Consider the following 13665-nt stretch of genomic DNA (forward strand, 5'->3'; position numbering starts at 1 on the left):
TGGAAAATTAAAAAGCCATTGCTCCTCACTAAAGATGACTATAATGGCAAATAAGGGAGCTTGGGGATGGGGGGAGGGAAAGAGGAAGCATAGGAGGAGAGAAAATGCCAAAAATTCATTAAGAGTTTGTCGAAGTTAGCACGCCAAATTAGGTGATGCTCCAAAACACAGATGAGGGCAGGAGGAACAAAAATCACACCTCTCCAAAACATGTCAGACAACGGGCCACTTTCACTCGAGAAAGTGAAAGAGCACTTTGGTAAACTCACGTATGATCAGGTACCTCCCAGACAGTGGGTCCTTCTCCTTGCAGGCTCGTGGGAGTGCTCAGCGCTGCACAGCACAGCCCTGCAAGGCAGGATGCAGACTGGGCATGGTCAAGCAAGGGTGCATCCTGCACGGGGAGCAGGACAAGGCAGCAGCTCTGCTGGCATCCCTGTGGAGACTGCCTGGACGTAGGAATCTCTCGAGAAGATCCCTCGGTCAAAGTGCCGAGCAGGGTGTCGTGCTTACGCTGCGAGGTACTTGTAGTGTGATGAGGGTGGAAGCTGAGGAGCGAGGAACCCTTAGCGCTACATGCAAGGGCACAGGCAACTTAGATAAGCAACCCACACTCATGAAGTAGAGAATTTGGGGACCAATTGCATGTTCTGCTGCACACACTGAGGACAGTTTCTTTCCCTTCTACAGCAGCAGAGTGTAGACGCAATCTAAGGAGACTCAGAAAAATCTCTCCTTTGGTCCTCTCACAGACTTTCACATCCAAAGCAGAAATCAATCTTTGTTGTCAATAATAGTGCTATGTAGGGATTTCTTTAAGTTTTGCAGATGAATTAAGCATTTTCTGAGTGTAATAATGGCTAATATTTTTATATACCAAAATATACCTAATGTATTTAGACTTACATTAGACTTACATGTATATAAGCATATGGGTATAAGAACATATGTAATTTTATATATTCCTATCTATACTATTCCTTGCATTTATACTAATGCAAAATTATACATGCTAAACCTTTTATTGTATTTGTCTGTTACATATACTCATTTATTTCACATTTACCTGTAACTAAAGACAAGAAGGCATCATTAAAATAGCTTGCTGGCTTCCAAATTCCAACTAATGAGGAGATTAGGTTTACACCTTTTTTTTAGGTTAATATACCAGACACACAATCATGACATTGGTGTGCTGAAATGTGTAATAACACAGTATAGGCCTTGCACCTGAAGGCTTTATTGAATCCAATATTCCCAAATAGCAAGTAACCACTATGATTTGTAGCCTGGGATGAGGCTCATCCCACACGAGCCTCTGAAACAATCAGAGGAATTGCTCTCCCAGCCTTCTGTCATAATGTTTTTTCTTGCAGTTGTGACATAAGTCTTCACTTACACAAACCAAAAGCTTTAAGTGTGTCTGTATGAAAAAGGCATAGCGCTAGACTTTGGTGAGCTTCTGGGGGAGCTCACTGGGGTGCTGTTAAGGACAGCTCACGGGTAGGCAGGCAATTCCTGGATCCCATCCCTTCTGAAGAGACTCCAGGAGAAAAGTTGAGTAATCTTTACAGGGATTTCTGCAGAATGAAGCTTATCATGCCCATCCCACACAAACACACTCACTGACCTATGAATCCCTTCCAGACATGATCAGAAGCTCATGGAGGTGCTGGCACACAGGCAACTGACCGCCCAGAAGATCAAGACGATGGTTTACAACATGTATTCTGGAAAGTTCCTCAAGACTGTCAGACGTGAAGTAAAAATAAAACTTAAAAAAAAAAAATTAAAAACACTAGTTCATACCCAGCAAAGCCAACAAAGTGCTTTGCCCACCTGGAAATCTCCCCAAACAGCTACTGCAGAACAAGCCTGCCTGTCAGACTCCCCCGTTTTTGAAGCTGCCAAGATCAGCAGGTCTGGGCTAGAGGGAGTTCCCCATCCCTAGACCCTCACTTCTTTCTGGTTTTCACAGCAAGAGAGGACGCTTGTATCAAGGCAGAAGAAACTGTATTTGGCTGGTACCTCGGTGGGGTTTCCAGTCCTACTGCCAAGACAACATAGTGCCAGGACCCTGCAGGGACACCTCTCTGAGCTGGGAGCCGTCTGCTGCCCACGCAAGCCTGTCCTGCCGAGCTGCCTCTGGCCCCCTCTCCCACCCAGGCCCGATGGCCAAAGGATGGAAAGGCACTCTCCGCAGAGCAAGGTGGACGCACCTTTCTGCTCCCCTAAAATACACGCAGAGCAGAGAATGATGTCACGGGGGGAAGCAGAACAGGTCCCTGTGGAGAGCTAGGGGAAGGCATTGGGGGACATATTTCCAGACATATGAGAGCTGTGACATGGATGCATTTTCTACGAGGAAACCCGTATACAAATGAATGACAGTTACATAAAGATAATCTCGATTTAAGGAGTCAGTACAAAACCAAATTACACAGTGGCTGTGCAGTAAGTGCCAACATAATGGGAGGTTTTCATTTTGGGGTCAGCTGGGAAATTTCAATTTTTTTTTTCTCTTTGTTCTACTTCCAGTCATCCAAAAGCATGCCAGCCCAGCTTTCTGACCATAGATTATGTAAGTGACTTTCCTTGTAACTCTACAAAAGCTGTTTCTTAACTGTGGGAAAGGGATAGAAGAGACTTCTTCCCCTCTGGACAAAGCACTTTGCTTCCAGAGCTTTCTTGTCTTGGCTAGCAGAGGAGCTAACTCAGCACATAAGAGATAGACACCCATCAAGCCTGCCTTGCATTTTTCAAAGCTGTTATTCTGAGATGGTGCTTAAAGGAGCAGAGACAATTTACATTATCAGGGGAAAATACTGGTATTGACCAAACCAAAGGATGGCACTGCTGAGGAGTAAGCACAAGACAGCCATATCAGCTAAGGTAATACAAAACAGGGTATGTTAATATAAATGCACCCACATTCTTTGATTTTGTAACAAACAACATTAAGGAGAACTAGAGAAGTTCAGCTTCTATGCAAATTGGATAAAACCACCTATCGGTAGATGAGAAGGTGGCTTGCACAAGAGATGACACGGCTAGTTCAAGTGAAAGAGCATGACAGCCTGAGTGACTGGGAGGAGGCAAACATGGGATGTTCCTTCTTTGTTTCTCACACCGCAAGATATGGAGAGAGAGGAAATAGGTTTAAAACACAGGCGCACACACTTTTTCACGAAGCACATAGCTACGCTGTGGGATTCATTACCATCGGGTGTTATAGAAGCCAAAACTAAAACTGGAGACATTAGTCCAATTCACAGAAGAAAAGGCCACCGTGAGCTGTTAAACACAAACCCACAAATAGGGCCTCTGGGCCAGGAAGTCCTTGTGCAGCGACTGCCAGGAGCGAGGAGGATGCGCTGGAGGGAATGTGAACGTGTGCTTGCCCCTTCTTGCACCCTGCTCTGGGTGTCCACTGTCCAGAGATGGGACAGTCAACTGGATGGCTTTTTGGCCTCTTGTAGTAGGGCTTTTCTTCTACAAGGGACCAAATGCTTAAGTCAAAACCTTCAGTCAGCCAGGCATTTGAGTCATATTCAACACCCATCAGTCCCCTAAGTGAAAAAATTCTGTAAGCGTTTAGAAAATTTCTTTCCATTTCTATAACTTTCATCAAAAATCTTGGTTTTGCTGCATCTGAGGGTGAAGAAATAAGTGGCAAAACCTTCCTAAAGCAAGTACAGCTTTCTGGGGAAGGTAGCCAGGCTGGAACTCTGGCATCCCCACCTCCACCCACCCACCCTGTGAACACATCTGATCATCTGACCGTCCTCAGTATTCTGAAATATCCACGTACATCCAGGAATACAGGATTTGTGCATGTTCGGTAGCTGTTTGGGGGGATTTCCAGGTGGATTGCTCCCTAAAGTCACAGTACGGTCAAGTTGTCTCAGTCTGGGAAAAAAGCATACTATTTGGCCTTCCACTTTCCTTCCTAACTTAATGCTTTCTGTATCTACCTCTTACCATCAAATATTTATAAATATAAATTTTGAAATCTCCAGGAATGTAAATATCTGGAATTACCCTGAAGATTAGGCAACCGAAGCCAACGTTTTACCATCCTACATGTAATCAATTCCATTCCTGAATAGGCCATGGGAATTGATTTTGTTACCAGTTTTTTATGAAATGCCTTAAATATCATTTGTTAAGTGGAAGCAGCCATTGCTTAAAAAGGAAAGAGATATGTGCTTGTTATGTAACTTACTGAATCTCTTTTTCTCTTGTTTTTGCCAAAATCTTCTTGATAATGGTGTGAATTGTTTAGGCAAGCTCATGCAGCCTACAGACATATGTACATACAATCTTTAAAAGAACTTTCTGTTCCTTGTTCCCAGGTACACACCATACTATGCTGCATATTTTAAAAACCTGCTATAGCCTGTTAATGGAGTGTGGAAATAACCCTGGAGGATAAGGCACACAGAGTTTATTACATAACTTAAGAAATTTTGGCCAAGAAAAAATGTTGATCCTATTAAATAGGTTTTAATGAAGTCAAGATTTAGGTGATTTTTATGATAATATCTTCATTCCAGTTGCTGTTTCAGCATGCCAAGTTCTGTATCCCATTAGCCCCTTACCAAAGAACAAACTGTTATTGGTGGACTTTATTTTTAATTTTTATTTTTAAAGGACAGGATGGGAGGTTGCTTATGTTGGCTTTTTCTTGGTACTATTATTCCCCCAAAATCTGATTATAAAGGGAATTCCAGTGAAGCCATTAATAAATGAAACAAAAATAAGTAGTTCGGAAAGAAATACGCAGGGATTGTCCTCACTGCAAAACATATAGCCTCAATGTTGCCTTTCGGTTGAGGCCTACTTAGGTATAAAGATCTTTACTTGTATTTAATACCTTTTAAACCAATCTTAGCTTCCTTGCAGGAAGCACAGGCTAAAGCTTGAGCTAGCACGCAGTTTCAATTGCTAACAGGACAATTTTGGCAACTTGGGTACAACTAGTCATTAATGACTTCCCCAGCAATCCTGTGTGCTGAGATAATACCCCTGTAAAAATTCATAAAATGAGTCAAATTCCTGCAGAGACCCCCAGGATAAAACCCTCAGCAACCTTAGCACAGTACATGCTTGAGTGCAAGACCAGCATGTACCCAACTGCCCACATTTTGTTTCATGGAGGGGCCGCTTTTATCCACACCAAAATAACTTGGGAGGGAAAAATATCAAACCAAACCAAACTTTAGTTAATTACACTGAATTTAAATCAGCAATGAAGACATACCCTTTCTTTGACAGCAAACTGAAAAAGCCCTTAAGCCGTGTTATTGGTTGTAGTACAAAAAGGTTGCATTTTTTGTCCTGGAGAGATTTTGTTGCTTTGTAGCAGAAGTTCTTGCCTATTTTGTGTTTCAGTTTGAAGAAGCACATTGAGCTTTATGTTTTCTGCTGCAATTGACTTTGAGGAAGTGTGAAAATGGAAATGCTAAGTGAATTGCATTGAAAGCCTTGATTTTCCATTGAAAATAGTTCAGTGTATACCATGGCTGAAAACTCATTATATTTATGTCATCTAAATGTCTTCATCCTTTTCACAGTGTTTGATGAAGTATTACTTCAGTTGTGATGTTTATGCTATTTACTGAACATGCTTGATTATTACAAAAATGAAACCATGTCTCAAATTCCTGGAGACAAGTGGAGGAAATTTCCCTCTTCCTATAAATGCACCCACACTAAACCATATATAATGTGGATTGTATTTTTCTATAGGTAGTTTACTATGTGTTCCACCCACCTCATGTGAATTAAGGTTTTCCATTTTATGAGAGAGTCCCTGACACCGGGATGGGACCCACAGTAGAGCTAATAAATGAGTACCAAGACAGATCTCCCAGACTACTCCATAGTCTCTCATCTGAAGTGAATTTCCATGGGCCACGTTAGCATGATCCACAAAGGCTTCTTGAAGTGAGAGGCTGAGCTACTGGATGCTTGAAGTTTTTGACTTGCAAATTAACCAGCTCATAAAAGCATCACTAGAAGAAAAGAAATACATACAAATCTATGCAGTCTACTAAGTTTACAAAGACAACACAGCCTGCAATTCTTCTCTAATATTTTTCCCCATACCTTTTTTCCCTCTTTGCCCTGGGATGTTCTGGTCCTCACACTTTGAGAGGATCAAAAAAACATAACCCCTAGTAATAGTCCATACAACTAAAGAAAGTATATGGAGATACATATTGCATAGACCTCCTGAGATGGGCAAATACTATTGTGCAAAAAGAGCCATAATGAATTAGATAATAAACACATTTGAGACTGGGTAAGATCAATTACACGCTCAACAGTAAAACTAATGTCACAGAAGGTTGCAAGAGCTCCAGGTAAATGTCATGAAGCAGGATGCCAAAAGCTGTGAGTTTTTAGCTGAAGAAACTGTAAACTACATTAGTGTCGTGGTTTAAGCCCAGCCAGCAACTAAGCACCACACAGCCGCTCACTCACTCCCCCCCCCCCCCATCCCACTGGATGGGGGAGAAAATTGAGGGGGGGGGAAAAAGTAAAACTCCTGGGTTGAGATAAGAGCGGTTTAATAGAACAGAAAAGAAGAAACTAATAATGATAATGATAACACTAATAAAATGACAACAGCAGTAATAAAAGGATTGGAATGTACAAATGATGCGCAGGGCAATTGCTCACCACCCGCCGACTGACACCCAGCCGGTGTCCGAGCGGCAATTCCCTGCCCCCACTCCCAGTTCCTGTACTAAGTGGGACATCCCATGGTATGGAATACCCTGTTGGCCAGTTTGGGTCAGCTGCCCTGGCTGTGTCCTGTGCCAGCTTCTTGTGCCCCTCCAGCCTTCTCGCTGGCTGGGCATGAGAAGCTGAAAAATCCTTGACTGTAGTCTAAACAATACAGAGCACCAACTGAAAACATCAGTGTTATCAACATTCTTCTCATACCTAACTCAAAAACATAGCACTGTACCAGCTACTAGGAAGACAGTTAACTCTATCCCAGCTGAAACCAGGACAATTAGCATCAAGAAAAAAAACATTAAAGGACACAGAGCCACACTATACAAGAGCTGTTACGTTATGAATCTGTCTGAAGCACAGTGCAAAGATGTATTTGCTTGCAGTTGCAAGTGCTGCTTCTGATTTTACTCATGCTGGGAAACAACTCCATCAAGGTCGCTGGAATCACATATGTGCATATACTGATCTGAGTCCAAAGTTGTGTAAGATTTGGTTTAATGATAATCTTTCAAAGGTGGCTTTTGAAGTCATCCTTTCCCATGACAGTTGAGATTTCACATGTGATGGTTACTTCCAGGCCTCAAAGTGTTAAGTTTATGTTGTGAGACTGGCTATATTCAGAATGAAACTTCCTTCACCCATCATCACAGCAAGCGCATCAGGATATTGCTGCTACAACAACAACAAAGCCTCATGTGTTTTAATGTATAAAAAGAAACGCTTCCTGACCAACAAGCTCTATCCATTGTGTTTCGGGTCTAATTTTTTAAGTCAAAGCCAGTATGGAGACATGCAATAGGCACAACTGCATTCAATAAAAGGAACAATGGATAATGACAGGCTCTGACAACGGGCTCTGACGAACCTTGCTGCTGCGGGTTTCTTATCACCCCCATCAGGCTGGCCCGCCCTTCTGCTGGAGATGGCCACCCCACAGTGGAGGTGCCAGAAGCCATGCGTGTATGTGTCTCAGCAGCTTGCCTGCACTAGTTCACAGCCTGCAACTGCAAACAGGCTTGTTTCCCAGGGAAGCAGGGTTATACAAAGGCTGTGAAGCAAAGCGTGATCTCACATTCCCTTCTGCTGGCACCATTTTGGAGAAGTAACCCCCGTCAGAGGGGTAGGGGCAAAACAGCCAGAAGAAGCAAGAATCTCTTAAACCACCACAGCTGTTTTCTCAGGGAGCATGCGTCAGTCTTTAATATAGCCTTTGTGAGTAGTCATTATACTTTGGTTTCTCCCTACTTCTGCTGAAAAACGGGTCTTTGCTGTGGACCACAGGAGAAAGGACGCTAAAGCTATTGATGTCGTGCTGTTTTGCCTGCCTTCTTTCACACAGCTAAACAGAAGCACCCTTCATGCTTGCTTGTGATCCTAAAATGAGTAGCAGTGACCATAGGAGCTCAAGCAAGTGAGCTTAGAAAGGCTTTATGGACAGCTTTTGAATGTCTGGTGAGCGCACACTTCAGCATGAACAGCAGCCAGCTGGTTCTGGGCTCTCCTAATCTGGTATTTGCAGTGCTCCTCGCTGCCAGATGACATTTTAGGCCTCGGATGGTTTCACTCCGTTTGTTTGGTTTGGTTTCAAGTTTACATATAAACAGCCACTACATGAGACGCCAGCAAACTTTGACTCAATTCCTCATCAGAAAACAATTTTGTACTCCCACACCAATCCCACAAATGCTTCTGACTCTCTAATAAAGCAGCATTAAAAATGTGCTGCCTGTCAAGGGTTAGGGCTAAGATATGGTCAGTGCCGGAGGACCCATTCTGAAATGAGAGGGTACGGAAGAACCCTGAACCACTGCTTCTTAAATGAAGTGCCCGCTGTTGCTGCTGTCTTCTCTTGAGACATCACCTTTTAGTAGCCTTATGGGGCAGGTGAAACCTCAATGACATGCTACTATGAAACACCTGCCATTCTGCCTTTTCCAACCCCACAAATTAATCCCTACACTAAAGGACTAGTCAGCGACCTATCACCATTACCACATACTTGATTGGTACAAATGTAATTATAGCTGAGGTAGAGCAGATCTAAAAATAAAGCTGTGACTTAAAACTACAGGAGATTTTGTACCAGGAAATAACTGGTCCTGAGCGCCGGGGACCAGTTCAAGCGTGTGATCATTTTCAGACCCTGGGTAGCTATGATGGAGGGCTCGCTGTAGGAGTACTGGAAGGAGGTCCAGGCTCATTTCTTAGCTCCGCCAGGCAGACAGACAAATTGCTTAGTGCCTCAGTTTCCCATCTAGACACAACACAGTGCTGTCTTCATCTTACAGCTCAAGAGTGTTTACATGGCCCCATAAAGGCAGATGTGAGCTCGCTCTGCTGGGGCTCAGCACTGCCCGTAATTTGTGCGGTCATATCACCGTAGCATAGCTGGGGAGCCATGATCTTTCTCCAACTTCATTATTTACAGCTTTTCTGGGCAGGGTCTATTTCTACTCATATGTTTATGTAGCATGTAGCACATGGGAACAAAAACTTCCACTGGCACTCTCCAGGTGACAATACCCCGCAAAAACAAAGTGTGCCCAAACAGGCCCAACAGGATGACCCTGTAGGGAGGTATTGGAAGGCTGAGGCACAGGGATGTCCAGTACGTAAATCCACCCAGTACAGCCGGAGAGCGGCTGGCCGCAGCAGTGCTCCTGCGCCATGGACGCTGCCTGACGCTGCCTGACGCAGGCAGAGGGCAGGAGGGACTTGTCCTCCTCCACACCGGTGAACTACTTCAGCTGAACAGAAAAAAATTCAATCTGTCTTTCAGAGTTCATCTGCAAGACAACCCTAGGGAAAGTTAAGGCATGGAAGTGTCAGGTCACTGAGCTCAAGATGAAGCGTGTTGAAGCTCCTGGAGAGCAAGGTAGACCTTCCTTGAGGACTACATGAATCCAGTTAGCAAGGACCTTCTGTGTGTGTTGTACAAGGTGACCTGCTCATTTTGACTAAAACAGGTTTTAGTCCTCCCACCCCTGCCCAAGGAACAGGTCCACCAGGAGATGCAACTAGGGATAATTTTGGATGGGGAAAGCAGTGATGAGCTCCATTTGGCAGAGCTGCAGCCAGGAGACCGAGTGCATCCATAGCCCAGGCTTCAGCCAGGGGTTTAGGATTCTCATTTTCCCCACAGAAATTAAAACCTTTCGCATCAGCTTGAGCCAATCTGATTCTGATAAGTTTATTTTGCTCTGGTTTTGCCTGGCTTTGTCTGAGCAGCTCTAGCTCCAGCTCAGGAAATTCAGTCTCTCCTCCTACCCCTTTGAATTTTCTTGCTGCAAAGAGGCAACCCAGGCAAAACCAGCAGCTGGACTGGGAAGGAAGGAGTGGGGGACTGGAACTGGCCTCTCCTGTGATGCACAGAAATAATCTGAATGATTTTCACAACCTGACTGGTTTACCTGGGGGGAGGGGAACACTGATTTTTCCAAAACCTAGTGCTCACTTCAGCAGCACATATTCCTCATTGGGAACTGAGTCTGTGATTCTTAGAAATCCCAGGAGTATAAAGTCTTTGCCACCCCGCAACCCCCAATTCCCTGTTAGCCCAGCAAAATGTCCTGGAAGCTCTCTCTGTCCCTGGAGGGGCAGCACTGAAGTAGAAGTGGGAAGGCAGGGCAGGAGATCAACTGCTATATCTCCTGTATTTCTCCACGAGGAGCAGGGAGATGGAGGTATTCAGAGAATGCCACCAACAACAAACACCAGGAGATTTCCAGGCTGTCTTTACACATATTGCAGACAAACAAACAAGAAAGGCATTCAGACGTTCCCTCTATGTTTTACAGAGCACTTTAACACCAACACTAATATTTCCCAGAGGCTGTCACGGGGGGAAAAAAAACATGAGTTTTGTCTATGATCTAAACATCAAACTGCAGATCAGAGTACATCTGTGCACCTCAATAGCTAAAGTCTTTCCGGCCCAGGAAACTGAAAAGCTCACCCTGTCCAGATGTTTCCACATGACCCTATCAGCCATTCACAGAGAGAGCCCTTTGAGGAGATGACAAAATACTTGATAAAGTTTAGAGGCAGCAGAATTGCACCCCCCTCCGCCAGGCAGCATTGCCAGCGCTAGCCTGGGAAGCGCTCATAGCAGCAGTTTAACACCTTGGGTTAGGAAACAAAGAAGAATAACAGTCTAAATTGAAACCGAAGGAAGCTAGACAGAAAACAATTATCAAAACTGGAATTCGGCCAGGAGTGCCTGGATGAATAGTCCTACTCTCCCGCTCAAACATGAAAAATGCCATGAGATAGTTATGAATGATGAGCAGTGAAGATCTCAATTTTGCATCCCATCCAAAAGGCTGCAGAGTCCTATTAGGGCTTCGATGGGACAGAGTTTCATTAATGGTTGAGAGAAAGAGTGTCAACTACTTAATCACCAAACTGCTTCCTGCAGCACCCACGGTCTCTATGATGAAATCTCACCAATTATTGATTAGTCCCAGCCCTGATGAGCATGCAAGATCAGATAAGGTCACAGCCTGAAGTGATTCACTGCTAGCCTGGAAAAAAGACTTCATACAAGTAGCAACATTCATTAGCTACAGTACTTACTGGAAAATATGCATTTTAGAGGGAAAGAAAAAACATTGCCAGGATTACTGTTCTAAATCCAGTTACACATAGCTAAGCATGAATGAGCACTTACACACAGTTTTAAAATTGTTTCCATTTTGGAAAAAGCAAAAAAAAACCCCATACTAAAATCTCTGTCTTGGCTTGTATAGAAGATCTGAAAGATGTGTTCCACTAATACTGTGGCACTAGAAGTGGGTCTCCAAAGATTGCTCAGACTCTTAAATAGTATTTAACAAATTCATTTATCACAAGTATGTGTAGTAACTTTCATCAGATCACCCAGGTGTTTATATAAGAAGTCTTTCTTTCAAAAGCATCAGATACTGCTTACACTGACTCATCCATCTACCCGTCTTTTTTGATTTGTGCATTGTCTTCTTCCAGATTACAAACAACAAAAACCAGTGACTGATTAGAAAATTCTCACTTAAACTTTTATTTTCTCCCAACACAATATTCACCAACTATCATCATAAAAAAATTGTCTCATTGAAAGTTATTTGGTGACCATCGAAACAAGTGAAACACAACAAAAAGTCTGATGAACTGCATCAGCGAGCAGTAATATAACAGCATTTTAGTACAGTACAGCTTGTATGTATCCCAAAGAACAGTTATGCAAAGAATGTTTACAAATATAGAGATGTGAATGCTCAGGCCAGAGTTTATTGGCAGGCAGAGGAATTCTCCAGGGGTACAGTTTTCCTGCGGCAGATGTCTTTCACTGCATCACTGGGAAAAGGGAAAGCTGCAAGAAATGTGAAAGTCTCTCTCAAAACAGGTCATTTTCTCCATTACGTCTATGTAATAGAGACATTCCCAGTCTACACTGGCCTGTCGTCCCCAGAGTTGCACTGTTAATTATGAAGGGGCATTGAAGCATGCGCAGTGCTCTGCTGGAGTGGTGGCCCCTTCCTTAGTTTAGGGATGATTCCTTCAGATTAAGACAAAGAGTCCATCTTCTGCCACTGCTGCAGCCCCTTATACTTCTTGAAGAACATAAAGGGTCTATAATGTTGGCTACTTTGCTGCCTGGAGATTCTTCTGCCATACAGGGAATCTGCACAGTGCTAAACACACGTAGCATATGTGGCTTTGCAATCCCAGAACAGACCTGTTTTCTCAGGAGAGGATGTATGGACAAGGGAACGTGTGTCTAGGCAACTTCTCAGAGCCTTCTAGCAGGCCACTATTCCCCAGCTTTCTTCCAGGAGTTAAATTCCCTCTCTGGGCAACCTGCATACACAGGAATATCATTCTTTCAGTATAATCCTTTCTGCTGAGACTCCATGGAGCTCTGGGGATGAATGTGAATCTCCTTGACTGAGCAGCCCACATCACCTCCCACTGCCTGGAGTCAGAACCTCAGAGCACCCCTGCTGGGGTCAGCTGCAAGGGAAACCAAACTGCTTGTTTCATCCGAGCTTCTTTCCACACTGTGGCGGAGACATACTGGGAGTCTACGGAGTATCATGGTCTCTCCCTGTGCTGACCTGCAAGCTGTCATACTGAACAGGGAGCATACTGTGGATAGCATCACACTTTGCTTGTCTTCTCAGCATTTCAACTGAAAGAATATTAACTCTTTCCTTTCTTTCTGAGTGTAAGTGTTATGAAAAAATCTGAGATAACACTGACCTAAGATACCTTTATCTGAAGAGCTGAGCATGTCCTGTCCTAGGCCATCAGGACTACTAAAATGGAGGGGGAAAAAAAAAAAAAAAGCAATACATTTAGGCTTCATCCACAGCTCCACACCTTCAACTGGTGTGGACTGGCACAATTCAGTGAGAATAGGCCGACTCACCTGTCTTGAGCATACAATGTAGAAGGTGATGAAATCTTGCTTTAATTTCAGACCTGTGCATTTCTGTACATTTTAGTACCCCCCCCACTCCCTGAGTCCCCATTCCCCTTTGCACTGAAATGATTTATTTCCCCAAACTTGGATTTGCTTCCTCCTTTTCTTTCACTTCACTCCCAGCTCAGCCAGCAAGCTCTGGAGTGCACCTGCAAACCCCTGCCCTGTCCCAAAGAGAACGTCCCGCTCGCTTGGGAGCCAGCAGAGGAGCAGAGGGCTCGGCCTCCCTCACCGGCTCAGCAGACGGCTATTCCTGTGCCGATACCATATATGGCAATATTTCAGCCCCAGCAAGCCGAAATTTCAGTGGACTCCATGAGGTGAACGCGTGCATCCTGTGAAAAACAATATGCCATACAGCCAGGACAGAGTCGCAGTGCACCAAACTAAGGAGTGCAGGCATAGCTGCCCAACAGCGCCGTTCTTGTTCCCAGGTCCTACCTCTAATGGTGGAG

Source organism: Accipiter gentilis, chromosome 32 (genome assembly GCF_929443795.1).
Source record: "Accipiter gentilis chromosome 32, bAccGen1.1, whole genome shotgun sequence".
In the NCBI taxonomy this organism is placed as follows: domain Eukaryota; kingdom Metazoa; phylum Chordata; class Aves; order Accipitriformes; family Accipitridae; genus Astur; species Astur gentilis.